Source organism: Mytilus californianus, unplaced genomic scaffold (assembly GCF_021869535.1).
Source record: "Mytilus californianus isolate M0D057914Y unplaced genomic scaffold, xbMytCali1.0.p SCAF_8, whole genome shotgun sequence".
NCBI lineage: Eukaryota > Metazoa > Mollusca > Bivalvia > Mytilida > Mytilidae > Mytilus > Mytilus californianus.
This window is the reverse complement of record NW_026262734.1, coordinates 109,746,660-109,774,322: the sequence shown is the minus strand read 5'-3', so window position 1 is coordinate 109,774,322 and position 27,663 is coordinate 109,746,660. Positions and strand designations below refer to the sequence as shown.

Sequence of the window (27,663 nt, the reverse complement as noted above, 5' to 3'; positions counted from 1 at the left end):
ATTTCAAAGTGTACAGATAATCGGAGTAGAATAGCCATGGAGAGTGGTCTCATTGGCACTCATACCACAACTTCTAATTTATATAACGTTGATAAAAGATTAACCACAAATCAGTTTATAGGTGGGATCTGTTACATGATACGTTCGTTCTACCAATAACGAAAGGTTTAATTGATCAATGACAGTGTTAATATAACGGGGATTTATTTCTCGTTACATTTTTATTACACAATAATTTTTCGTTCTAGGTTTAATGGTATGTGAATTGTTCGTGCAATTGAGTGTTTTTTATATCTTTCTATAGCTTATGAGGTAGACGAGTGCTGATTTGAAATGTTTTATAGGTATTTGATTGCAGAAACATAAAAGGTCTATTTTGACATTTTTAACTAGCTAATACTGTTTTGTGTAATTATTTACGAGGTAATAAGCTAATAAATTTAAACGATAAAGAAATATATCTAAAACGATACCTTGCTAAAATAATTAATTCTGTTTTACGCTTCTAAAAACTCTAACGAGTATAGAAATGACGCTCCTACCTGATACTAATCCCATTTAAAAAATGAGGTATGCAGTGTCAATGACACAGAAAAAGGAATCTAAGTAGGAATTGTCAAAATTAAGGGAAAAGGAGTATGTATTGTTGAGGAGTAAAGGTAAGAGAGTCTGTGAAAGTTTCGGGAAAAGGAGTCTAATAGACATAAGAAGATGTGGTATGAGTGCCAATAATTATAGGTCAAAGTACGGCCTTCAACACGGAGCATGCATTGCCGAGGATGCTAGAAAGAGAGTATGTGAAGCTTGATGGAAATGACACAACAAAAATAAGTTGAAAAGGGCTTAAATCATCGGATCGATACGAAGCAGAAAAAAAACGAAAACAGTGACAGGTTGTGGAGGGCTGGTCTGTATATGCATGGAGGGCTAGAAGTGTCACTTGATAACCAAAAACAATACAGTAAAGGGCCAGGGTATTACTTTTATGATTACGGATGCTAAAACAATTAAAATGAAGTTAATAACAATCATATCAATATTAAAAGCATTTAAAAACCAATTGTTCGATCTCTGAGAACAGATGAAGGTGTTATCCAACACAAATGAATTTGTATTTGATTTAAAATGTTTGACTTTTGGTTTTAAAAGTTTTTTTCCGGTTTCAAATGATAACTTACTATCAATGAATATCTTATTCTTTATACGTTTGCTTGATTTAAAGAAGGTAAGTTGCTATTTGCAGTTTGAAAAAAAAAAGTGTTTTGACACTTTTTCCAAATACATGGTTTTTTTATTCATAAGACATTTCGTCACAAAAGTTAGCTTATCCGCATTACAAAATGTCAATTCCCGTTGTTTTTTAAGGTCATATGTCTGCAATCTAATAAAAAAAATCCATTGAAGTCATTATATATCAAAACGAGATGACAGATAAGGTCAAATTCGAGATCGTAAAATTTAATCTTAACCTTGATCCTTATTTGAAGTTCATAAAACAAATATAGGTCACGATCAAGGTTAAAGACGATTGCTTCTCGTTAGAAACCATATAAGACATCAACAAAATATTTTAGCTAAATCGTTACTTTGGACATGCCGTACCAAATATGTAAAAAACAACACTACATTTTAGTTTAAAAGGGCACGTTGACATCTAACTGGATATTTCCCCTTTTATATTTAGAATTACCTGTAACGGAGTTTGGGATATGGTGATATAACTCATTCACCATATATATAACTATACAGTTTAACTATTTTGTCGATATCTTTTATGGTTTCTATTGAGAATAAATACTAAACAAATAGCCATAGGTAAAACCCTAACCTTGACACTGATATGTAGTTTTCGTATCGAATCAGTCAAAATTGAATAAAAAATCTTGAAGCAATTTGAAAAAGTAAAGTTTACAAAGACAAGTTTTAGATCTAACTGAATGCGATGCTAAATTTCAATAACTGTTTGATATCATGTAGCTAATTTGGGTACCCAACTAAGTACAGAGTAGGCTATTATCTGAATCTGTACTAAAATCTTAATCGTAAAGTACAATGACACATTAAACATTCAAACCCATTCACTGCAAATAATAGGTGATTGTGGTCGATATCATGTGCACGACTGAGCTACTTTCACCCAAATTGATCCAGCAGAGTTTTAAGGAAGAACGGGTGATATAGACATGTTTTCGCAGACTTTTTTCTTTAATCTCATCTATAAATTTACCTACTAAAATGTCGTTTCTCCTATTGTGGCATTTTGACTGAGTTTAAATTTGCATGACGGAGGATAAAAGCATCATTTCCACTGACTGTTAAATACGTCATAACACCTAATCAATTGAATGTTGGACGTGTACTGTTTGATATTTTAGTGTTAGATGGATATTTTAGTCTATCAATTGTTATAAGTTTTGAACTAGATTTCGGTTACTGTGGGTAATCTTAAAGTAGTTTTTGATCTTTATGTCGATCGGGTGAGTTAAGCTTTTTCAATTGAATTTTATTGTTGCATGGTTAAAATTTTCACATGCGTTATGTGCCTATCCTAAGAAGAGAGCCTGTGATTCAGTGGTTGTAGCTCGTTGATGGTTATCATGTTTGTTTGTTTTTGTTGTTGTTGTTTTGTACATCAGACCGTTGGGTTCTAATTATTGAACGTTAGTCTTTTCTGTGTCTTCTATAGCATGCTATGTGATATTGGTTTAGCTAATTGTTGAATGCCGTGCTGCGACATGTAGTTGCAAGATACTTTCTACGTCATTTGAACAGTTTTGTGTTTCATTGTGAATCATACCACATCTTCTTTTAGGTAGAAAGCGGGGGACGCGTACTCTGTCGACACACCTTGTCTTGTTCATTTTGGAGTTCATATGATTCCCTCATTTTTGTTTTTTACTTTGATTTATCTATTCTTAATCGATTAACACGATCTGTACAACGGTAAACTACTGTCATCTTAATCTATATTTAGACTTATTTAATATGAACTAATTTTGTACTTCAGGGCATCAATGTATTCGTCTTAGTAATAGTTTCAGTAAACAAGTAAAGAAATGGTGTTTAAGGAAAAACGAAGAGATTATCTAGAACTGACAAAAACTCTCAAAATACTGTAAATTCAGAAACTATTGCAAGGTTTTTATTTATGCGAATATGAAAGACTCTATCTAAAAATCAGAAGAATTGATGAAATCATTTTCTTGTACAGATTATCATAATTTTTAATTCATATCGTCGACTGATAAAATATTTTAATATTCATGTTAACGTGCATTTTCTGTAATGTTAACAATTTGATGTTCTTTATATTTCTGGTTATTTATTAGGGCTACAACCATCACAACAGCACTCCTTTCGTTGGACATTGCAGTCATATTTACTGCCACAATTACGTGCACGACATCCAGATTTGCAATGAGCACGGGTACTACAGTAACTTCTAAAGCATTTAAGAGCATCAGTGTCCTCCAAACCTAAAACATATTGTAATTCTTGATTTAAACATCAGAAGAATCAGATTACGATTTTCATTGAAAAGACATTTTACTATAACTGTTTGATAGTAGATCGGATGATATCATATCAACAGAATGTGACATTATCAGATAGTGTAGTGGTTTTAATTTGTAACGTTCATTTGCTGTTTAATTGATATATACATTGCATTCCCTGTATTTCCTGTATTTATAAGCATGAATCCAGAACAGATGATATTTATTAGTTTCGTTAACCATGTTTTATTTAAAAAGTTCGGTTGACGGCTTCAATTTTTGATAAAACTAGTATTAATGTACAAAAGGTTTAGCTAGCTATAAAACCAGATTAAATCCAATATTTTTTTCATAAGAAAATGACTGTAATAACTCAGGAATATTACAATTGTTATCAATTCGTTTGGTGTGTTTAAGCTTTTAATTTTAATTTGCCCTTTGACTACGTACTTTCCGTTTGGATCTCCTCGGAGTTCAATGTTTTTTTATTTAACTTTTTTATAATAAAATTTACGAAAAACTTTACAAGTTTCGTTTAATTATCTCCTGCTACAGTTTGAAACTCAGATCTATGATCATGACACTGTACAGATAAATGGCACACATGTTAAAGTTGTACACCTTCTATTATGAAATTGTTTGAGTGTTAGTCCCCATATCTCATATCTAGGAAATAAGTGTAGTTCAGCAAAACATGACCCAGTTTTGTGGTAATAACTCTTCTAGCAGTTTCAATCAATTTCTTTCCATTAAAATCGAACAAATGGATTTCCAAGGTATATAATACGGGCCTATTATTAAGTAATTGTTTCAGAAATATTTTTCAAATAAGTCCGCATGTTTTATTGTATTTTCAAGGTATTTCGTAGTTGTCTTTTTATTTCTATACATTCAAAAAGTAAAATAGCCAAAAAAACCGAACTATAAGAAAAATTTAAAACGGAATGTCCTAAATCAAATGGCAAAACCTTTAGAAAATGGCAAGATCAAAAGCTTAAACACACCAAACGAATGAAAAACAACTGTCACATTCCTTGGTACAGGCATTTTCTCATGTAGAAAACGGTGGTTTAAACCTAGTTTTATAGCTTGCTAAACCTCTCATTTGTATGACAGTCACATAGAATTCCATTGTAGTGAAACAAATGTGTGTGCAAAACATACAATTGCAATATGAATAAATTGTCAAAATGAAGGTACGACAGTCAGCATTGATTTATAATTTTAATCACTATAAAACAAAAAAAAAATAAAAACTATTAAAAAAAAGGACATAAAGACATCCTATAGACAAAGAACATGAGCAAAAATGAAAGACAAGAATACAAAGCACAACAAAATAATGATTGGATGCATGAATACCGCGCAACGCCAAAAGTATAATACCACAAATGGACTTATTCCGCTGCAAATGTTTGCACCTGTCCTAAGTCAGGAATCTGATTACAGTAGTTGTCGTCTGTTTATGAAGTTCATACGTGTTTCTCGTTTCTCGTTTTTATATAGATTAGACCGTTGGTTTTTCCGTTTGAATGGTTTAACACTAGTAATTTTTTGGGGCCCTTTATAGCTTGCTGTTCGGTGTGAGCCAATGCTCCGTATTGAAGGCCGTACCTTGACCTATAATGGTTTACTTTTATAAATTGTAACTTGAATGGAGAGTTGTCTCATTGGCACTCATACCACATCTTCCTATATCTATTATCAGTCAAAGTTAAAAATGTATAAAAAAATAAACTTATCATTGATAACAATAACTCTTGTAAAAAAATTATGCTCCTTTAATACGAAAACCTCTGCGGAACCCTGTCATTTATGACTTTGATCCATGTTTAAGGATCATCTTACAGTGTGTTGGCTGATACAACACTGTTCTATGTAAGAGGCGGATTGGGCGCTCACACACATGTTTATACCACCTCATCATTTATAAACATGTACTAAACAGTCAGTACATTTTGAAGTAGTATGAACACTGTAATAAATTAACTTTTTATTAATAATATTAACATACCCGTCAAACATATCAACAGGACGCAAATAGCGAAGTAGGCTCTCATTGTGCAGTAGTCCTGGAAGAAAAATCCATGTATTCGCATTAATATAACATATCTGATATAAATCTTTCATTTCGTAAATTAATATAGACTCTTTTGTGCAGCAGAGTATTCAAGTGCGAAACAAAATCTGACTTTTAACAGTTTTTGGTTGTTTTTTTTTAGCTCAACGTTACACGCAATATTTACGCATACAACTGATACGGCATTTTTCACATATTTGGCACAACTTTATAACGTTACGGTTTTTAATATCTTCAGCTTCGTACGTACTTGATTTTGCCTTCTTTTTTTGGTTCGACGGTATGTATAAAATTTCAATTGGCAAATTATTTTTTCTCAAAACTAAAAAAAAAAAAATGGCCGTCGCGTTGAATCTATCTTGGAAAATCAGACCTTTCTTAAATGGTTTCAAAAATGATGGCAAAATGTAGGCAAATAGAACAATCTATTTGTTTATTTTCCGGACCATATGGGTATTTGGGCCATACGCGTATGGTAATGACCATATGCGTATACTCATATGGTCGGACCATATGAGTATATACTCGTTTGGTTATTTACGGGCCAGACCATATGAGTATTTGGACCAAATATGTATTTTTTTCAAATATCCATAGGAAACTTTTGAATATTACAAAACAAATTATATAAAAAAAACAATGATGAAAATGTATTAATTCTATAATTCAAAGTCTACATAACCATTAAATATTGATGCCACTGTTAGTTTTCATCACTAATTATATTCTTGCATGTTGCCATTCACTCGTAACCATACGTATACAATGGGTTTACTATAGTTTTGACTAGTTAGTAGAATTAACTGTGTGATACTGCTTATTTCTTTTTAGCTATATAATCTTGTTATTATTATAATATAATAAAATGACATTTGATAGCGTCTATAAATGATGAGACAACTGGAAGGATCCTACCTAATGAAGAGTTTTAAATTATTAAAAGTAAACGCGTTAATTACCCCTACCATACGCGTACGGTTGAACCATACGCGTATGGTCGGACCATATGAGTATATACCAATATGGTCAGGACCATATGAGTATATACCCATATGGTCAGGACCATACGCGTATGGTCCAAATACTCATATGGTCGGGAACATTTACACATTATTAATTAAAACAAACACTTTACATTATTTGTAACACAAACATAGTTTAATTTGTTTTTACCTCATTTTGAAGTTTGATTATTATCATCATAGGGAAATACACTTTTGAAATTGGCAATTTGCTAAAAAAAAACGAAAGTTCCTGACATTTTGATACAATAGAGAGCTTAAATAACACTTTAGTATTTAAATCAATACTATAAATTTATGAAATAGCTGATGTCATGAGATATCGTGATGGGGATTGGAGAAACCAAGAAAATCATGTCCAAATATATCCGATATACAAATTTGTTTTTTTTTTTAAATTAGATCGTTTAATCGTTATAAAACAGAAATATTTTGCCAGGTAATAGGAAGTTTCAGATTCAGAATGAAATGTATAGTTCAACAAAATCATGTTATCAAACGATGAAATGATAACATCAATGAGACAAGTTCTTTCACATGTTACATTGTTATGAGAAATGAATCCCAGTTGTATGGTATATCTTGTTTATCCGCAACAATAATCGCTAAAGCTTTTCTTTCGCAGAATAACACATATCAAGACCATATACCGCACCAATGAACATCACTTTGATCATTATTTTCTTTTCAGTCTTATTTTTCGCTACATTATTTAAAGGTAGCCAAAAACATTCTATTTTGTATACATTGACCAAATAAAAACGGTAAGTTTTATCACCTAACTGCAGGTGAAAAAATTCAAAGCAGCGTTCCAGTGATTGAAATTAAAGAATTTATTTAAAATCAACAATAAATCAAAATAATAAATCACAATAACTACAATTATCATAATAATAATGATAGCATTACTATGATCATCATCATTAACAACATTAACAACAACAATAATAATAATAATAATAATAATAATAATAATAATAAAGATAATAATAAAAAAAAAAATAATAATAATAATAATAATAATAATAATAATAATTATAATAAAGATAATAATAATAATAATAATAATAATAATAATAATAATAATAATAATAAAAAAAAATTATTAATAATAATAATAATAATAATAATAATAATAATAATAAAATATTAATATTATAATTATGATAATAAGCCCATCAACTTTTCCAAATCAGCAAATTTAACTTTTGAATATTGAATATATACAGATCCGGATTGATACAATAAGAGATTGATAAAGTTGAAGTCATTCCTTTAACACGTTTATAGACGTAATCTGGAACTTACCTGTATTATGACAAAAATGATATTGAAGCTAATTTTTTTTGATGACCTTTAAATAGTACTATATCATGAGGTGGAAATAAACCAGATTAAGCAATTATAAGTTTATCGTTGGGATCTGTTAAAAATATATGCTCGTTTTCCCATTACAAAACATTTAGTTGTTAAATAAAAGTACAAAATAACGCGGATTTATTTCGCTTTGCAGTTTTAATACACATCAATGTTGTCATTTTATGTTTTGTGTCATTAGAATTATTCGTGCAACGGATTTTTTTTATATCTTTCTGTAGTTTATGAGTTAGAAACTGGTTTTAAAAGGTAATAGGTATTTTATTGTTAAAACTAAGCAGGTTTTTATATTTTGTTTAATAGGTACTATTGTTCAGGGTGAACTTAGATATTAAAAAGTGAAATAAAAAAATACCGAACTCCATTGAAAATCTAATACAGTCCCTAATCAAATGGCAAAATCAAGAGCTCAAACACAAAAAAAAATGGACAACAACTGTAATATTTCTGACTTGGTACAGGTATTTTCTTTAGGTAGAAAATGGTGGATTAAATATGGTTTATAGTTAGCTTAACCTCTCACTTGTATGACAGTCGCATACAATTCCACTAAATTGACAACGACGTCTAAACAAAACAAACAGACATGGTAGGTACAAATGTCAAAAATAAGGGTACAACAGTCAACATTGTGTTATAATCTCAATAACTATAAAAACAAACAAATATGTCAACAAAGAAAGACAAAAAGGCATATTGTCAAAGTACATTAGCAAAAAGGAAAGACAAGAATACCAAAATTTACCATAGCACAATGACTGGATGTATTTTAAAGTAACGAGCCCCTTCAAATACATATTATCAAAAATATACTTAACTTAACAATGTATAAATATATAAAAAAAACATGCAAACGTGAATGAAATCTGCCTGAAAAGTAACTTTGCTAAAAGAGTACATTATGCGTTACGCTTTTACAAACTTTAACGAGTACATTATTGACAAAATAATTGAAGGTCCAAAAGTGCGAAATATTAAAAATCTAAAAGCATACTACCTTTTATTAGTCCCATTTAATACAAACAATGTTGACTTGTGTTCTATAGAAAAAAAAAAAAAAACAAGTATGACTTGTGTGCTATTTAACCAACAATTTTCCCTGCATTTTAAGCATTCAGTTTTGATGGGGGATGAAGAGAGTATGCATTTTCAAAAAGTTGGGAGAAAAAAGGGTATCAATATACATTATCGACGATGGGGAAAGGGAATATAAGTATGCATTGTGGGGCCTGGGGGAAAGGGGGTCTACAAATGCATTGGCAAGGTCGAACAGAAGGGTTCTAGTACGCATTAATAACATCAGGGGGAATGGAGGCTTAGTCTGCATTGTAAAAGCTGAAGGAAATTGATATTAATTAATATATATTGTCGAGGATGAGAAAAAGGGATTTTTTAGGATGCATTGGCAAGGATAAGGCAAATAGAGTCTTAATATGCATTGTATATGGTTATGGACATATACTTTGATACGCGTTGTCAAGGTTAAGGGAAAGGGAGTCCAACTATTCATTGACGAGGGTGAGCGAGAGAGAGAGTTTAATTTTGAATTGTCGAGGTTGAAGTTAAGGGAGTCTTAGTACGCATTGTTGAGGTGGTACGAAAGGGAGGCTAAGAATGTATTGTCGAAAATAAGGGATATGGAGTTTAAATATGAAATAATGAGGTGGTGTAAAAGCGAGGCTTAGTCTTCATTGTATAGTCTGAAGGAAAATTATATAATTAATATGCTTTGTCGAGGATTGGGGCAATTAATTCGTATTATGCATTGTCAAGGGAGAGTTAATGCATGCCTAATATGCATTGACAACAGGGGGAAAATATAGTCTTGTTAAGCATTCTCAAGGTTAAGAGAAAGGGAATAAAAGGAGACATTGTCAAGGATGAGGAAAATTGATTCTTAGTGTGCATTGTCAAGGTGAGGAGAAGGGCAGCTGAGTATGCACTGTCAAGTGGGGTAAAAAGGGCTCCTAAATATGAAAAATCAATGGTGAGAGGAATGGAGTTATAGTACACATGGTCCAGATTTGTTTGAAGAGAGTTAAGTTGGGAGAAACGTGAGCCTTAGATTGAATTATTGGGAGGAATGGAAGTCTACGTATACCTCTATACTACTAAAAGAATAGACCGATTTCATTGAGCCGCATCTCCTATGAAACCATACAAAGTCGGAAATATTTGTGATATGCCGTATAAATGTAGTGTTTTGTACTTGCTCAGTCGACGTACTGCCCGCGAAATTTCAAAACTGTTTGTTTCAACCTGAGACTATTATATGTGTTATAGTAGTCTCAGTTTCTACACTTGACCAATTGTACCTTGATTTCGCTGGCATTTTGTAGTTATTGTAATGGGGAAGACTAACTTTGTATGCATCATCGAGTATGCATTCTAGGTCTTACATCATGTCGATACATTTATACTTATAACTTGGCATTGTACAAGATCATGCTTTTTCTAGACTTCTTATGAGATATAAACACTCAATCCATTTGAGGTGCAGTAAGTTATATTAAACAAACAAAAAAAAAAAGAAAATGCTTATGAACTCTTTACTTTTATCGGTACAATTGTGTCATTTTTCTTTTTTCTTTTTGCTATTGGATTTTGTGCTCTTTATAAATCTGATCGGTCAAGCCCTTTCCAAGTATAAAAAAAAATGATTTAGTTTAAACATATTTATTTATATTGGATTGGGAAAAAAGTTATTACAACTTATATTAATCATTTTCCACTTTGCTGGTGCGAGTGATGCCTTGTAGCGGCACTAGCCTACTCTTTTGTGAAAGCTAAAAGGGTGTCTTTTATGTGCAAGAGATATGGCTATCTCTTAACACGGGTCAGCCATTAATCGTCCCCAACCGACGGACTATCATCGTTTCTCAAGACCATATTCTCAAATGGTGTCAAGGGAGAGCCGAAAATTCAGTCCCTGAAATTTTCTGCCCGGAGCGAGGATCGACCCAGGAACCTATGTGTTTCTAGTCCGATGCGCTAACCACGACATTACGGCTGTCCTTATAATGGGTTATAAAAATGATTGTTTTCTAAATGTTGGGTTCTGATGAAACCTTACAATGGTTGTAGAAAGGATTTTGGAAACTGCATGTATGTGAAGAACCTCAAACTTCGATGATATGTTTTTCAGACTCTGACTATCATTAGTCTAGTACACTTAATGCTGTCCGATTATCTTTCTCAACTGCTTTACTTTCATATAATTGTCAAAAGTAAAATCGCAGGCAAATGTACTTGCACTCTTTTAAAAAACTAACAACATTAATAACGATTGAACTGTAGTCAAATAACAAAAAAAGTAAAAAAAAGATACCAAACAGTGTTTACCAAGAAAGTGTTTTATCTGAATTAATATGGTCGATAGAAAGCAAGTTCCTTATTCAAATAAACCATTAAAATGCAATATCCATTCAATACAGTTACAGATAGGCCCGTAAGATAAAATAAATCAACTTTCAAGAACCGTATCAACACTGTGTTTTGTCTGTTTAGAGTGCTGAATGCAAAGCTTGGGATACCTCCTTACATACAAAAAGTCAACACAACTTATAGGATAACTCCGGTGATTGTAAAATATTGTCATAGATACCAGAACTATAATTGAGTAAATCAGACGCAAGCGGCTTGTCTTCACATGACTCGAATACAAAAAAATGTCAAGCATATTTTCATGATTCAGATATGTTCTAGCCAATTCGGGTACATAAGTGAGTACAGTGTCGGCTATTACCTAAATCTGTATTAAACCCTAAGTCGTAAAGTACAATAAAACATTAAACATTCAAACTCATTCACTGCAGATAATAGGTAATCTTGGTAGATTTCAGTTACACAAGGGAGCTCCTTTCACAAAAACTGCGCCAGCAGAGATATGAGGAAGAAAGACTGATATCGACATGTTTTGGCAGACTTATTTTTTTTATATACTAGTATATTCTTCTCATCTGTAAATTTACCAACAAAAATATTTTATTTCTTATTGTGACATTTTCACTGAGTTTAAATTCGCATTGCAAGTGTAAAATGCATCATTTTCACTGACTGTTAAGGATGTTTGCTCCTCTTGTTTTGAAATTTTGGTAAATATTCAGAATTCTCTTGTTTTATTCATGTAGTGCCATCAAAATTTTGCCCATTTACCCATACTCTACGTTTAATAAAATCATAAAACTAGTATTAAAAACCATATTTGTAATCTTATAAAATCCTTGTTATATTTCTTTTGAAAGAAAAAAGGGTGCCATTGTTAAACATGTTAAATGTATGAAAAATCGAGAGGGAATTATTTCCCGCCAAAATTTCAATGGCTTATATCTCGAAAACAAGCACACGGGCCATTCATTTTTTTCTGCTTTTTGAGTTCCTGTATTTATATACTATTAATTTATAACATACTTTTAAAAAGCTTGTTATTTTGAAACAGAGTAGTAAACATCCTTAAACACACTAAACCAATTCTATGTTGGACGTGTACTGATTGATATTTTTTTCTGAGATATATATTTTATTTTACTAGTTATTTTTAACTTTGAAATATTTGTTTGTAACTGTAAGTACTCTTTAATATTTTTGGTATTTATGTCGACTGGATGAATTTAGCTATTTTTCAATTGATTTTAAAAGTGCAATGGTTACAACTCAACATTCTGTATATGCCTGTCCTGAATAGAGAGCCTGTGATTTAGTGGTTGTAATTCGTTGATTTGTATCATATTTGTTGTGTTGTTGTTGTTGTTTTTAACATCAGGCAGTTTGAGTTTTAATAATTGAACGTTAGTCTCTTATGTGCCTTCTATAGCTTGCTAGGTGATGTTGGTTTAGCTAATTGTTGTATGCCGTGCTGTGACCTGTAGTTGCAAGATACTATCTACGTCATTTGGACAGTTTCGTGTTTCATTTTGAATCATACCACATCTTCTTTTTGGTAGAAAGCGGGAGACGCGTACTCTGTCGACGCACCCATTCTCGCTTATTTTGGAGTTCATACGGTTCCCGCATTTTTGTTTGTTACCTATGTTTATCTTTTCTTAATCGATTTACAAGATCTTTACAGCGGTAAATTACTGTCAACTTAATCTATATTTAGACTTATCCAGTATGACTTAATTTTATACTTCACGGCATCAATGTATTCGTCTTAGTAGTAGTTTCAGTAAAACGAGAAAAGAAATGGGGTTTAAGGAAAAACGAAGAGATTATCTAGAACTGACAAAACTCTCCCAATATTGCAATATAAAAATCAGTAGAATTTGTGAAATCGACTGATGCAATATTTTAATATTCATGTATACGCGCATTTTCTGTAATGTTAACAATTTGATGTTCTGTGTATTCCTGGTTATTAATTAGGGCTGCAAGCATCACAACAGCATTCCTTTTGTTGGACATTGCAGTCATATTTAATGCCACAATTACGGACACGACATCCATATTCGCAATCTGCACGGGTACGACAATAACTTCTAAAGCACTTAAGAGCATCAGTATTCTCCAAACCTGAAACATATGGTTACTTTTCATTTAAACATAGTTTAAAGAATCAGGATACGATTTTCATTACAAAGACTATTTTCAGTAACAGCTGACATACTGTTTGACTGGTAGAAATGATGAAATGTAACTTTTATAGAAATTGAAATTATAATGGTAAATTAGATGGTCATGGTACTATATCAACAAAATGTGACCTCATCCATATCGTATACTGTTGGTAATTGTAATGAGCAGTTACTATTTAATTGATAAATACATTTTATTTCCTGTATTTATACGCATGATTTCAGAATAGATGATACTAATTATTATATGTTTAATTTGAATAGTTCGGTTGACGGCTTTAATTTATTTCAAAATTTTTATGAATGTAAAATACGAACATTTGTTACACAATATGCGCTTTCCAGCTTGAGATCTCACCAAGAAATCTTGGCACAATACGCAACCGTTTTGTCAACTGAGCTGAAGGAGTATTCAGCTTATTATGGTTTAATTAATTATCTACAAGGTAAACTAATGCACAATCTTCACATGACACCTTTAGAAGGTATATATTATCAAATTGGTTTTGGTCAAACTTAATCTGATTGTTTAATAGAAGACGCATTATATTTTAACACCTTTATGACTGGTAAAAAATTTGCATAAAATACTTTTAGTCAAACTTAGTAGTGCAAATGTTTCGTTTGAGGAATTGATGAAATGATGTCTATATAGATTAATTGGCGATTAATCTTTTCTCTAAGAGGGGCGAAAGATACTAGAGGGACAGTCAAACTCATAGATCGAAAATAAACTGACAACGCCATGGCTAAAAGAGAAAAGACAAACAGACAAATAATAGTACGCAAGACACAACATAGAAATCTAAAGACTAAGCAACACGAACCCCACCAAAACCTGGGATGATCTCAGGTGCTCCGGAAGGGTAAGCAGATCATTATTCACATGTGGCACCCGTCGTGTTGCTCATGTTATTGCAAACCCGGTAAATTGTCTAATTCGGTAGGTCATATTCGTGAAAATGAAACAGGATTGTAGTAACAACATACGGAACGTCAAATACGTTTTAACACACTTTTCTTAAATTCTCCGTTGATGGTTTTGAAAGTAACGCAAATTTCCTCTGGCAAAGCTAACCTTAGTAAATATGGCTATTTCTAAGATCTCTGTTCAACACATAGAATTTCGCATGATTATGTATTTTACAACATCCTTGGCTTTCAAACGATTGACTTTGAGCGTTTCCAATGAAGGGAAATACAGAACAAAACGCTACAGACGCATGCAAGTAATAACTTGTTATTTTACTATATAGTGAACCGTATTTTAATTTAGATACCTGACACTTTACAGAAAGAGTGCACAAATGCTGACATTACGCACCTACTATTATTTAACTGATTGAGAAGTTAACCTCTATTTTTACAAATTTGGAATAACACAATTTACAAAAGGCATTACAAGGTTTGTATATTCATCTCCAGCTACAGTTTTCAGATCTATGATACTGTACAGATAAATTGCACACATTAACGTTATGCACCTGTTATTATGAAATTGTTTGAGGATTTCTAGCCCGATGTTTCATATTTAGGAACATTTCGGAAAAACTAACAAAACATGATCCAACTTTTGTGTTATTAGCTCCTAAAGCATTTTTCAACTAATATCCGTTAAAATATAAAAAATAGATTGCACATGTAAAGAAATTACGGACCTATAACTAAGGAATAGTTAGTGAATTTTTTTCTCCTTTCAGACCTTGCCACTTATTAATGTTTTAGGTAATTTTACATGTTTGGGGCAATGCTACATTGTAATGAAACATTCTGCACAACCTTGCCATTTAAGTCTTTGGTCCTTTATTAGGAATGTTCTTACGTTGTGCTGATACACAACTGTTCTATGTTAGGGGCGTGGTCGGTTTGTCCCACCACATTTTGTATACACCTGTACTAAACCAGCAGTTCGTAATTAAGATATTCATGTTATTGTCGTTGATCGCAGTCTGCCATATTTGTTTTTCGCTGCATAATGTTAACTTGAATCCAAATGGTAGTTGTCCCTTTTGAATTAATTTCTGTGTTATATAGGCCTTTCAAACCTGACTTTGTACCACTAGAAGTTGAAATCCTCGTTCCTTATATGGATGAAAATTGTTTCATTGGCAACCATACCACATCTCCTATTTTTCTAGATATATTATTTGAAATATTCTTAATTTTACCTCAATGTAGAGTCACTTGAGGCACGTTTAAACCTTCGGACGTAATATAAACACTTCAATAAATAAACATTAATTGTTTTGATATTTCCTTTTGAAAATGATATAAACTTACCCGACAAACATATCAATAAGATGCAAAAACCGAGGTAGGCTTTCATCGTTCAGAAGTCCTTGAAGAAAAAATTCAAAATACACATTACTAACGCATAAAACCGACATTGACTGACATTTACGACATCTTTGGCACCACATTTCGGAATTTTCTGTTTTTAACATTATGGGCAATTTGTCATGATTTTGCCTTCCATTTGTTTTGATTCTACGCTACTGATGAGTCTTAAGTAGATGAGACGCACGGCTGGCACACTATATTATAAGTTTGATTTTATTGAAAAAATTATATGATAAAAATAAAAAAAACAGAAAAATAATATTAACATTCATCATGTAATTTCGTGTTAAAAATTTCTGTACTTAGATGATAAAAACTTACCTGTCTTATTTGAACAATGTATAATATAACTAAACGTATTACGTCTACCTTTAAATAGTGTAGCATAAAATAAGACGGACAAGGACATAATAATGAAAGTTATGTTCATTGGTCGGACATTTGGTCCAGGATATGTTTTTTCCGTGAATTATTATTTTTAGCGGAAACATAAGGTATAAACACTTCACTGATTTGTTCCTCTGAATACTTGTCATATTAATTTTTATCATTTTATAATTTGATCACTTGATTTGTTTGGACTATTTATATTATTTTGTATCTGTAACTTTATTTCACGTAGCACAAGAATCCTATTTTATAATTTTACATGGTTTAAACTCTTTAAGAAAATGGCGATTCAAACGTTACCGAATCCAATTAGAAAATTAATAAGATGTGCATGCTATTATGTAGGGAAAATATACATCTCCAAATTTCTTCTTACAATATTCCAAAAAGTGTATTTTCCTATCATGATTTCCATGGTATAAGACTGCTGCTCACAAGAAAAATATCGCACCAGGGGCTCTAAATGGTAAAGTTAAAGTCATTCCTTCATCAATTTTACGGATGCAACCAGGATTTAGTTGACCGTGTTTTGAATATTTGAGTCGGTGATGACGACGGATATCTACAATCCTCGTTTTCTCAATTATGACATCACCTCATTTATACTTGCCATGACAGCAACAATGGGTGCCACATGTTGGGAAGGATCTGCACATCGTTTCAGATATCTTGAGAGATATCACTACAATGTTAGGGTGCAGTTCGTGTTAGTCAGTCTTTAGTTGTTAATGTATCGTTATTCGTCAACTTATCAAACTAGATTGATTACTTTTTATCAATACGCCATAAGTTAAATTGAAGTTTTTCATTGTACTTTAAGAACGAATTATATAGTGATTTAGGAGGAGGTGGTCAGGTGCCAGATAAAGATATATGAAAAGTTGGAAAGAACATTTCCCCGTTTCAATTCTCTATTCTATTGAAATTGAGGAAACAATTGAAACTTTATGACCTGCTTTATAATGTATTTTTGCCATTTAGAACTTTCTTGATTCGATCATCCCTAATGAGGCTTTTGAAGACGAAATGTACACCTGACGTACGAAATGCGGATACTGGTATCTATGATTAGTTTATTTGTGTTTTCATCTTTACATCAATATTGACATAGATAGACAACTTCAAATCAGAATGCTTGACAATAGTGATTATTTTGTCACCTGATTGACAATGTCAAATGTTGAATTTTTTGACATTTTTGCTGTGGTTTCCATGGCAACATAGCAGTTCCGATGATTGTGAAAATCATAAAAAACCTGAATATAGTGGAAATCTACCTTGTATAAAAATTTAATGATTTTAAGTTCAGGCATATTCAAATAATTCATTAAACCCCAAAATTTTATTGTTTTACAATTTTTCAATTCCCTTTTATTATTCTTATTATGTCATCCGATCGACAATGTCGTGTCATATTGCTTTTCCTCTGTTTCTTTTTAGCTATTATTATGTCACCCGATCTCAACTAATACCTCATACATTAAGTATGTTCACACTATATAGAATTTGTTTGCAGGCTTGTGCTTCTTACAAATATCTGCACAACAGAGTAATTCTAGTGTTAAGAGCCCTCAAATTGACAGTTTATAAGTTTTGGTCTGTGTCATACCAGAAAATACGTTAAATCTGTTATTTTACCGATTGTAATCTTTTCTTAAGTGTGACATTTTGTATAAATGTGGGTTCGCATGAATTGTGAAACACATGCTTAACCTAAAACAATATATAAATTGATAACGATTTTTTTTATGAAACACCAAAATTTTTTTTTAATAAAAAAAACCCAGGATAATAGGTTCTAAAAAAAAGAAGAATTGTAGAGAGTGAGGGAAAAGGAGTATAAGTATGTATTGTCGGATTGAAGACACAGAGACTAAGTATGATTTGAAGAGGGTTAAAGAAAGGGATTCTTAGTATGCATTGTCGAGGGTGGGGGAAAGGGAGTCTAGGTATGCATTGTCAAGGGAGAGGCAAGTGCAATCTTAGGACATATTATCGCGAATTGATGAAATGGAGTCTTAGTATGTATTGTCGAGGTTTGGGGAAAGAGAGTTGTGGCTGTACAGGTTGGAAATGAAAAAAGATATTGTAAGTGGAAAAAAGGGAAGAAAAACAGATCAAATAACTTTGTCCATAATTCAAAACGTTCTTGTTTGTTTAAAAGAAACTTCTGACAAGATAGATGATTTCAGCTTCCCAATTGGGAACTTCCCACGTCTATGTAGCAACATTCCAGCAGCCCTTGCATACGGAGTCTTTATCTCCAAGTTGATACGATATTCAAGGACTTGTATTTCCTATCATGATTTCCTTGGAAGAGGGTTGCTGCTTACAAGGAAGCTACTAAACCAAGAGTTCCAATTTGTGAAGTTGAAATTTTCCCTTCTTCAATTTTACGGACGCCATCAGGAGTTAGTTGACCGTAATGAAATATCCGTTTCACAGATGACAACGGATATATTCCAAGTGTCGTAGCTACAATCCCGATCCCTTTTCTCCAAATGTGTCCTACCGAATAAGACTTATCACTAGGTTTTTACTAACATGAACAAAACGACGGGTTTCACATTTGGAGCAGGATATGACTACCCTTCCGGAGCACCTGAGATCACCCCCAGTTTTTTGGTGGGGTTCGTGTTGCTCAATGTTTGGTTTTTTATGTTGTGTTTTGTGTACGGTTGTTTGTTTGTCTTTTTATTTTTAGCCATGGCGTTGACAGTTTGAATGTCTCTTTGGTTTCCCTCGCCTCTTTTTTCTAAATTATTTGCTGACTTTACACTGATATAAATGATATAGTAGGTATACTCCATATTATAGAAAACTCATCACTTTTTCGTCAATATTTGAAAAGAATGGATCGGTACGGAAATTCTTGATTAATGTTGATATTTTGATGTTAAGATGTAGTGAAGCTACATTAATAAAAAATAAAATCATGATAGTAAAATTGTTATCTCCTGATAGTTAAGTTTAACTTTGTTCCATTCCTTTGAAGTGTTAAGCTAGTTTTGCTATGCGTGTTGGTTCTCTCCAATTAATGTATCTGCACCTCAAAGATTGTATTTGGTATCGGCTATATGCATTTGTTTTCCCAAGGCATCGCCAACGAAACGTTTATTGTTGTAATGGGCGTCTTTATCAGTACCATCGACACCATTTTTGTATTTATTTTAAGAAGATAAAAAAAACCCCGAGAATCCAATTAAAATTTAATTGTCATTTGATTAACTAGAGAGAAAAAAAAAACGTCCATTGAGTACTTTTGGTCTATTCACAATGAACCAACTAGCAAAGATAAGATAAAGAAGACAAGGTCTACGTCAGTGATAAATCTAGCTTATTAGTGAACTAAACAGGCCGATTCTTTGATGTAGCTGAGGTTTTTCAAAGTTAAGGTTTGAAGTCATAAACATCCATTTTGTATATATTTTTCTGTGCGAAAGAAATATCAACTTGTCCGCAAAACATATTACAATCACACAAATACCAAGATAGTTTTTGTTTTATTATGCAACAGCAGGTTGTTCTGTAAGATATACCAAATAACTTATATTTGTAAGATTGTGATTGAGGGAGTATTTTTGCGTTTGTAAAACGGTTAAAATTCTGTTGTCACAATCTCAGAAGCATATTCAAACTAATAAGAGCACGATGTTTGTCATGTTAACATTGGGATATGTGTGCGGCTGGTTCAATATTCGATATTCAACCGGGTGTAAGCAAATAGCAAATTTATATATTTTGATAAATTACTCTGTGTTGAATTAGTGGCATTAAGTTTTACATTTTCCATCAAAGATTTTTGATTTACCGTTTTCGGTCAACAGATAAGTTTGATATAATTAGCCTAATTGTATGTCAAGGAAGTGATAACACTTATGTGTTATAGTAATTCTAAATGATGTCAATTTTAAATTAAGACCCAGTTAGCTCGAAAAAAGAACAGATGCTTCCAAGGGAGAATCGAATTATTGCACCACGCGGTTAACTTCTCTAATGTTCTGCAATGTATCTGTAACAAGGAATAAAACAAGTTGATGACCAGTTGTTCAGTGATTTTTATTTTGACTAATTTCTCCGTTCGATATCGATTGTTAACTTGTTTAACTCATTTATTATTTGAACGTCGGTAAACAACTGTCGCCTTATTATGTTAGCTGCAATCAAATATCAAGATTTCCCAGAAAATAAAACTGTTATTCCTCATTTGATATAAATCCTACATTTTTACAAAAACTTGTGTTGTCAAGATACGGCATAAAAGTTGCACGAAGTTAAAACTCTTAGAAAAAATATTTGTCATTGCATTGTCTACTTTGATTAAATAAAACGTAAATTTTATATAAAAAAAACTAACCCGCCGAATTTCCAGGTTGAATTTCTGTCACAGAAAATATTAAAGCATGTAAAATTACCAGCCATTCCTCTTCTGTTCATTTACAAAATATAAACTGGGTTAACTTTATTTTGTTCTTTTGTAATGTTGATCACATTGACATACTTTAATGATGGAAATAAGAGAAAGCAGTATCCTTGCTTAAAGATCTATTTTAAATTAACCGTTTAGAATTAAAACTTAAGCTGTTGTATTTTGATTACGTACGTTGCAAACGTTTGTTGAATTGAGTGTACATGTTTTGAGAATTATAATTATACTATTATATCGTGGGTTTTAAACAACATTAAAATAAGGCTTCTGTTCAAAACTAGGCGCTGTCTATATTCTTTTTGTGACAGAAATGCGTATAATTATAGATTGGTTTGGTGTTATATGCCTAGTAAAAAGTAATATCACAAAAATAAAATATAATGTAATATATATTACAGTTTTATGGGCCATGTACTTTCGACGTTATTCTAGAAATTTTTTAATGAAAACAAGAATTTTCTTTAAATTTATAGAAATAGACAGAATCAAGCAATATTTGGAATCATTCAGATTTTTCAAAAAATGTATTGTTTTTTCTGATAAAAGAAAAATGTGAAACAACTTTCAGTTAGCACGAAAGGCAATTTAAAACTCATATAAAAACGTGTCATGCTTGGTACAAATGTCAGAGTAAAATTTATTTATAATGGAGCATTATAAGCATGATAAGTGTAGAAGACTAGTCTTTCTATGAAAATTTTCTTTTAGTAAAACAATTTATCGACTGTTTTGCGAAAATTTGTCTTTAATTTAAAATTTTACAAAATAACTTAAAGCTCCATATGATAATTTTATTAAAAACAGGTATATATGATGCATGGTGAAAACAAGTGGAAAGGGGGGGGGGGGGGGCTTGTGAGTAAAACAAATACAAGATGAAATGGTCCTTTTTTATTATTTTTGTTGGGTATAACACGACTAAAAACATTTTTTAAGGACGATAACTAATTTAGAAAATATTTTTAAGTATGCTCAACCACAGTTTGATATCTAAAGTATGTTTATAGAAGTAGTAGAAGCAGTAGTAATTTACTTATGTTCAAACCTCATGAATTTATTAAAAAGACAATTCAAGGAAACAAACAAAAACTGAGGTAACTCAAAAGAATAGAGACCGGATACGTTGAAATGTATCACCCGACATGTGAACCCATATTCAGTCAAAATGTCACACTCGATAAATTTAGAGATTAACTCTATTTTCTGGTATCTAAAAATCTCTAAGACTGTTGAAAACATGTCGCTAGTGTACCGAGATGAAACACAGACAGATTGAATTGGTCACGCAATTCGTGATGGTGACCATGAAGCTTATGAAGTATTAATTTCAGTCGTCCTTTCTCATAACTATAAAATTAACTCTGCTGGAGCAGTGTCTGTATAAGAACCTCAACTGCAAACAAAGTCTATAGATTGTGAACAAACGAGAGCGTAACGTATCAGTTGAGATCTGCAAACAATACTTTTGAGCAGTGGATATTTTACTATTGCAAAATAATAGGTTCACGGTTGGAAAGTTGACATCATCATGTTTGTCAAACTTTCTAGTTTGAGGTCGTCTATGTCTTTCAATATTTAGGAAAAGATAAAGATATGATGCATACCGTGTAGTTTCGGTCATATCCTTAACTCCAAATTCGATCACTCAAAGAACTTTGCTAGATATTTTGTATTAATCTCCGAGAGTGAGTTTTGTATGAATTCTGCTTATGAGTTGACAAACATGTCAGCCAGTAGGAGTGAATTTTAGTACACATTAAACTACCGAATGTCTGTGGAAATATCAATCCACTAAACTCAACAAATATGTTGTCAATAAAATTTTTATAGTTTTAATATTATTTTACAGGTTTTTCTTACTAATGTATTGACTTGGGGTATACCGTGGCTCCATTAAGAGTGTTCTAATTTGGATCAACAACACCTTCTTATAAAGATACAGAAGATATCCAGGGGACACTATCAAAACTAAAAAGTCGAAGAAAAACTCAAAAGACACCGCCTAAATCTGGTGATACAATTCATTACAATGTTTTTACATTCTCAACCATATTATGCTATTATGCAACTCTTGATATAAGTTTTTATTAGAATCATAGTTTTATATTTTGGATATCCTTTATCAAAGTATGGACTCTAAATCCCAGTACCTCTCAAATTTATGTTGTTTGTACCTTTGAAGCCATATAATAGACATACATGTATAATGTGAACTTTTATAGTCATCCTATCATCATTCTTTGAAAATTGCCTGATTATAATGAATTGTGCAATCCTCATCATTTAACTTTATACAGCCATCCCATATTTCATTGACTATAAACTTATGAAAAATTAAAGAGACGGACGAGATTGTAATATCTCTAGCTTTTTTACCATTTGAAATTGACATCACTAAAGATATAAAATACAAAATTTATTTTATCATTTACGCAACCAGAAATTCCTGACATGCATGAGGGTTAATAATTAATTGACTAACAAGCATCATGACCCATAGGGTAAATGTAAATATTGAAGAGACATACAAAAGAAAAGGACAATATTGAAGAATGATGCCAACAAAATAATGACATTGAAGAGACATGAAAAAGAAAATGACAATATTGAAAAGAAAAGTAGACTACAATGACAACATAGAACAGACATACAAAAGGAAATGACACTATATCAGCTAATTATAATACATTTTTTACGTTTTTGCACTTTTGATTATCCTCTAAATTCTTTTAACTAACCCTTTCTTTTTTGGAAAACGGACACCTCATTAAAAGATGATCACGTACTATTTTAGTGTGTCCTTTCGGTTTTACATCATTTACAGTACTTTGTATAGACATCCAATTGTAATTTGTTTGTATTACGATTTTTGTTAGACACAGGTTAATCTAAATGAGATGCATGCAAATGCAAAAATAGATTTGATCTTTAATATAATTATCATTTACTAGTTAATGTCGATATGAGTCAATTCTGTTTATGAGGAACTTGTGTTAAATGACAAGTTCTACAATATATATAATAACCAACATAAACATCTTTGGGAATTTTTACAGATGGTTCTTGCTAAATCACCTCTTCACAAGTGGCACACATACGAGTTAGAGATTAGAATAATAGGTTTCATTACAGATATTTATTCTAGAGAAGAGTGCGATTTGTGCTTGAGACTGTGTATGTATTTTTTATTATCTAAAAGTGCGACTCAATGTATAGCTCTACCGGCAGTACGGTTAAAAATTGATTTACTTGACATAAACACGTTTGCGCATTTAGTATATAACAGTATTGAGATGGGATGTAGTTATCTATGAAACACATATCCACATTAGACACAAAGACATGGAAATAATGATACAAATCCTGATTTCATAGTATGAAACATATGCTGCAGAAAATAAACAATCATTGATCTTTAAATCATTCAAGTAACGCATATAACCATAACCCTTATGATAGCTGAAATGATGAGTCTTGTTTGTTAATAGCATTTTAAGGTTAGAACATAAGTTTAACAAGTGTGAGCTTTCTAATCTTTTTCGTAAATTTCGTAATGTTTTAGGATTATCGTTTATGTATTGTGTAAGTATAAAAATAAAAAGATGTGGTATAATTGCCAATTAGACCACTCTACACCAGAGACCAAATAAAGTTAACAACTATATGTTACATATTTACCAATTTGTCATCTTATGAATAATAGCCATTGATACGTTACCCCTTTGCATGCTCACGAACGTCATCAACATGGGTGTGTTTATAAAACAGAATCTTTCCGGAAGGTTCTGAAGGAGATCGACTGAAATCAACACATCAGTCTCTCAAAAAGAGATGCAAAAAATATCAGAGACATTTAAACTCGCAAGTCGAAAACAAACTTACAACACCATGGCTAAAAAAGAAAAAGACCAAATAGACAAACAATAGTAAACAAAACACAACATAGAAAACTAAAGACTAAGCAACACGAAACCCACCAAAAATTAGGGGGGGGGGGGGTGGAGGGGGGATGTCAAGTGCTTTGGAAGGGTAAACAGATCCTGCTCCAAACGTGTCACACGTGTCTTGTTGTTTATGTAAGTAAAACCCAGTAATACGTCTAAATCGGTAGGTCACATTCGAGGAAAAAGGTGTGATTCTAGTTACGACATTTGGAATATATCTGCTATCATCTGCTAAACGGATATTACATAACAATCAACCAACTCGTGATGGCGTCCGCAAAATTTTCGAATGATTTCAACTTCACCACTTTGAACTCATGATTGACCTGTCTTGTTTTTGGGTCTTTCCGATATTTCAGGCAAAAATATATAGAAACATATATTTATTGAATCAGTATGAAGAAACCTATGATTGGACGTCAATAGTAAGTTTGTGTAAACCAGAATTGCTTCCTATCAATAATTTAGAAAATTGATGTGGAAAGACCTTCTCTGAACAATTGGTTTTTAATTATTAGGTCTTTTCACTTAACTGTGCTTTTGTTCTGATAATTTTTTTTTTTCTTCCGCCTAATGTTTTTCATGCACTGTTTTGTTATTTCAAAAGATGTCGCTTATATATTTTGCATATGGTATCGAACAGTTTATACGCTTTTAAAACTGACACCGCTTAACCGAATACTTTATTTTGTAAGAGTTATCTCGCCGAACACTGTTTTCCTTGTGCACACTTCTCCTTCGCAATCGTAAAAGATTACGACAAATTTATTTTTCCAAATTGCTCGTTATATCCTAAGGATATTTTGAATAATTTTAACCGAAGCAGTAAAGAGAATCCATATGATAGTTATTTCCCCTTATGTATTCGATAAGTGATATGCATTTGTAATTGGTAAACCATAAGAGATAGAGACCTAGGATCTTTTGAGTTGAGGTCCTTGGTCCAAAAAAAAAAAGAAAATTAGGTCAAGGTCATATTCTAAATTTTGATTTTGGGTTATTTTCACTTCTATTAAAAAACCGCATAAGATATCAACAACATATTTTACTAAGTTGTTACTTGCAATATGTTGTAACACATACATTTTGGTTGAAAGGGTACGTTAACATTAAATTGGGGTTTTCTCCCCTCTTGTATTTAAACTTACGCGTATGGTGATATAACTCATTAACCATATATAATTAAAACCTAGGGTCTTTTGATTTGAGGTTCTTGGTTTATGACCTTGAAATTGAGCTCAAGGTCATAGGTATATTTGACGTTCTAGACTTTGACCTTTGCTTTTACCTCATATGTATACATGATAAAGCCATGGGACTTTTTGCATTAGGTTGCAAGCCATTTGACCTTGAAAAAGCCAACCGGAAGTGACCCTGTGTAAACCGGAAGTAGCTATTTTTGCACTTATTTAATGTAAAAATGTATAGAACTATATATTTTTGGAATCAGTTAATTATCAAATAATACCGGAAGTGATTTTTTTCAAACTGGAAGTAACAAATTATCTCCCTTATTTAAAAAAAATTGTATAGAAACCATATATTTTTGGAATCAGCTATCATTTGTTGTTGGAAATGACATTTTAAACCGAATTTTAATAATTTTTTACTTGTTGAAAGACCTTCAATTATTCTCTGAACAATTGGTTTTTAATTCTTTTTTTTTTCTTCCGCCAAATTTTGTTTTTGCAATAAATTTTTGTTTTGCAATATGTCGCTTAGATATTTCTCATAATGTATCGTACAGTGTATGCGCTTTTAAATTTTACCATGCTAAGCCGAACAATTTTCTTTGTAAGAGTTATCTCCACATTCACTGTTTATTTTGTGTGTGCATTTCCTTCGTCACAAAAAAAGATATCGATAAAATTCTTTTTTTGAATTGTTCGTAACATCCTCAGTATTGTTTAGCTTCTTTGGATTGAAGGGATCTAGTGAAATCCTATTGGAGTTATTGTCCCTGAAATGATTAAATTTAAGGTTAATTGATTATTATTTCAACTTGGTACACGATAAAACCATAGGGTCTTTCGCAAACTGTTGGTTGACATATGACCTTGAAAAATATCAACCGGAAGTGACCTCGAGTAAATCGGAAGTAGCCATCTTTGCACTTCTTTCATGGAAAAGTACCTAGAACCTTATTATTTTTTAAATACGCATACATAACCTATTAATTGAGACCGGAAGTGACCTTCAATAAACTGGTAATACCTAATATCTCCCTTATTACTCGGAAAAGGATATAAAACAATATATTTTTGGAGTCAGTGTGAATAAAGGTATCATCTGAGACCGGAAGTGACATTTATTAAACCGGAAGTTGACAATTATATCACTTATTTCAGGCAAAAATATACAGAAACATATATTTATTGAAGCAGTATGAAGAAACCTGTGATTGGACGCCAATAGTAACTTTGATTAAACCAGAATTGCTTCTTATCAATAATTTAGAAAATTGATGTGGAAAGATCTTCAATTGTTCTCCGAACAATTGGTTTTTAATTATTCTTTTTTTTTCTTCCGCCAAATTTTTTTCTTGCAATAAGTTTTTGTTTCGCAATATGTCGCTTAAATATTTCTTATAATGGAATCGTACAGTGTACGCGCTTACAAATTTCACCCTGCTAAGCCGAAAATTTTTATTTGTAAGAGTTATCTCTCCATTCACTGTTTATTTCGTGTGTGCATTTCCTTCGTTACAAAAAAGATATCGATTAAACTCTTTTCTGAATTGTTCGTTACATCCTCAGGAATTGTTGGCTAATTTGGATCAAAGCGATCCAGTGAAATAATGGAGTTATCTAACTTTACCAAAAAAATTTGTCGGTATGCATTTGTAACTCATAAACCGTTAGACGTATAACCCTAGAATCTTTTTATTTGAGGCACATGGGTCATCAATTAGAAAATGAGGTCAAGGTCAAAGGTCAAGGTAAAGTTCTCAATTTTGACTTTTCCTTGTTTTTGCATTTTCTCTGACACTTTTAAAGATACATATAAAAAAACTA

General features: G+C 31.8%; 3 long non-coding RNA genes across 3 annotated transcripts in view; all 3 read right to left on the bottom strand.

Annotated features, from left to right (window-relative positions):
* Window positions 1-27,663, bottom strand: part of LOC127710798 (uncharacterized) — a 248,828-nt gene that overhangs the window by 158,298 nt on the left and 62,867 nt on the right. The window lies entirely within an intron of this gene.
* On the bottom strand, window positions 3,129-5,567 carry LOC127710803 (uncharacterized). Its single transcript, XR_007986343.1, has 2 exons — window positions 5,509-5,567; window positions 3,129-3,476 (listed from the first exon to the last, which is right to left on the bottom strand). It is a non-coding gene; the product is annotated as an uncharacterized LOC127710803 (long non-coding RNA).
* Window positions 13,246-16,367, bottom strand: LOC127710799 (uncharacterized). The gene is made up of 3 exons (XR_007986340.1): window positions 16,208-16,367; window positions 15,827-15,884; window positions 13,246-13,484 (listed from the first exon to the last, which is right to left on the bottom strand). It is a non-coding gene; the product is annotated as an uncharacterized LOC127710799 (long non-coding RNA).